The sequence below is a fragment of the Anomaloglossus baeobatrachus genome, chromosome 1 (assembly GCF_048569485.1).
Source record: "Anomaloglossus baeobatrachus isolate aAnoBae1 chromosome 1, aAnoBae1.hap1, whole genome shotgun sequence".
NCBI classification, from domain to species: domain Eukaryota; kingdom Metazoa; phylum Chordata; class Amphibia; order Anura; family Aromobatidae; genus Anomaloglossus; species Anomaloglossus baeobatrachus.
The window spans coordinates 234,043,101-234,045,765 of record NC_134353.1 but is presented as its reverse complement, the minus strand read 5'-3'; positions in this window follow the sequence as shown (position 1 = coordinate 234,045,765).

The window sequence follows — 2,665 nt, the reverse complement described above, 5'->3', positions numbered from 1 at the left end:
GAGTGGTTCACCGAACTAGAACCAGACCTCGGTTCGGCGAACCAAGCTCGAGCCGAACCGCGAACGGTTCGCTCATCTTTACTTATATGTAAACAAGAATTATTTTTGAGGTACAGTGAAAAGCTGAGAAGGGAAAAAATGCCATATTGGACTTTAGATTTTGCTGGATTGGTTTGCGGGTGTCATTTTACATTGGCAAAGCCCTGAGGTGTCAGAAAAGCCTAATTTCCCCTTCAAATAATCCCATTTTACAAAATAAACCCCTCAATGAATTAATCTGACATTACAGTGAGCATATTGATACCACAGGTGTGTCACAAAAATTTATAATATTGGGTGTGGAGGAAAAATAATTAAAATGTTATCACTAAAATGTTTTTTTCTCTCAAGACTTCTAATGTTAACAAGGTAAGTAAAAAAGGACCCCATAATGTGTTTCCCAACTTCTCCTAAATGTGACAATACCCCACATTTCACTGTACAGTACCATTTGGCCGCACCCCAGAGCACAGAATTTTTTATTTTTGGAGCACAGATTTTCCCAAAAATAGTTTAAGGACTTTATTTGCAGAGCCCCCTGTGGTAGAACAGCAGAATGCCTCTTAAAGGGAATCTGTCACCAGGTTTTTTCAACCTCATCTGAGAGCAGCATAATGTAGAAACAGAGACCCTGTTTTTAGATCTAGCAGTAATACAGAGCTCATAAATATGCTGGACTATCTGATAGCAAACCAATAGTCCACTAATGATAATCTACTGCTGAATAAACAGTGAATTTATCACAACTACATTAAACAGCACAGTAAGTGAAACACCGCTAGAATCAGGATCTCTGCCACAACGTTATGTTGCTCTCACACTAGGTGGCAAAAACCTGGTGGGAGATTCTTTTAAGTGGTCATATTTTTCAAATGTCACCCCTATGAGAATTCATCTATTCTGTTTTGTCTTTAAACACACCCATGGAGTAAAACAGTGAATTTTGCAAAATTAAAAATGGTAAATAAGCCCTTTTCGTAACCAGTACAATGTAGTGTTTGTATATTGTGTCTAGATAGTGCTTGTATTATTCTCATGGGTGTGAGCAAGTAGTGGACCCACTGGGCCAAATCACATACAAAACCTAGAGGAGCTTGACTATGGTTTCTCACCAGATTGTTACCAGAGCCTCTAAAGGTGAGGGTGTTGCGCTGAAGGTAGAAACCAGGTGTCATTCAGGAAGACTAGAGCTGCAACAGCTGGCCCTAAGGGTATGGACACAGCCATCACCTGCTGATGACACCAAGAATGTTAAAAATTGTACTTCCTGCAAAGCAAATACACATTTTTCAAGTTTGGCATACAGTTTATTCTTACAGAATATCTATAAAACCTGCCGACATGTACCTAATGTGTCTTGAGGTCTGACAAAGAAATTAAAATATTATTCATATTTACCGCTACAAATCTACCCACTAGGTATGAAAAATGTAATTGACAACATTTTGGAAAATGGCAGGGGCATTCATCAAACCAAAAGACATGACCACGTTTTCATAATACCCTTCAGGCTTATTAAATGCTGTTTTCCACTCATCCCCTTCTCTGATTGTAATCAGCTTATAAGCCCCCTGAGATCAAACTTGGAGAACCATCTAGCATCAACAATCTGATTGAATAAATCATGGATCAGTAGGATAATGGTCACAGATACAAAGCTAAGAAATGTTACCAAAATGCAAGTGCATGCCCTCATAATCTCCTGCCTTGATTACTGCAACATCCTCCTCTGTGTCCACCCTGCTAACACTCTCGCACCTCTCCAGTCCATCTTTAATTCTGCTGCCTGAATGATCCACCTCTCTCCTCAATACCACCCCACTTCTCCCCTCTGAAAATCGCTGCATTGGCTCCCAATCCTCTACTGCATCCAATTCCAACTACCAACACTGACCTACAAAGCCGTCCATAATCTATCTCCTCCGTATATCTCCAAACTAATTTCGCGCTACACTCTAACATGTAACCTTTGGTCCTCTCAAGATCTCCTTCTCTCCTCCTCTCTCATTCGCTCCTCATGCAACCACCTCCAAGGCTTATCCCGAGCATCCCCTGTCTTCTGGAATTCCCTGCCTCAACACGTCAGACTATCTGCTGCACTTGCAAGCTTCAAACAGAGCTTGAAAACTCATCTGTTCAGAAATGCCTATAATCTCCAATGACTCCACTGCATCACCACCACCACAGCTACTGCCACACCACCGTGCAGGAACTGCTGCCTCACCACCATGTCGGAACTGCTGTCCGACCAACACCCCGCCTACTATCTCCTCCCCAAAATCCTATAGAATTTAAGCCCACAAGGGCAGAGTCCTCTTCCCTCTGTACCAGTCTGTCTGTTGTAACTTGTATCTGTATTCTGTATGTAACACCTTCTCATGTACAGCACCATGAAATCAATCGTGCTCTATAAATAAATGTTATTAATAATAATAATAATAATAATAATAGTAATAATTTGATTCAATTCAACTAGCAGAAGTCTAAACAGTCTAAACAGAGACACAGACCACCATCTTTTTTGTTAAGAAAAAAAATCATCTTCCTCAGGAGAAGAGGTGAGTCTGTTTTATCCTTTAGCTAGACTTTCCGAAATGTAATCCTTCATGGCTTGCCTTTCCGAGCC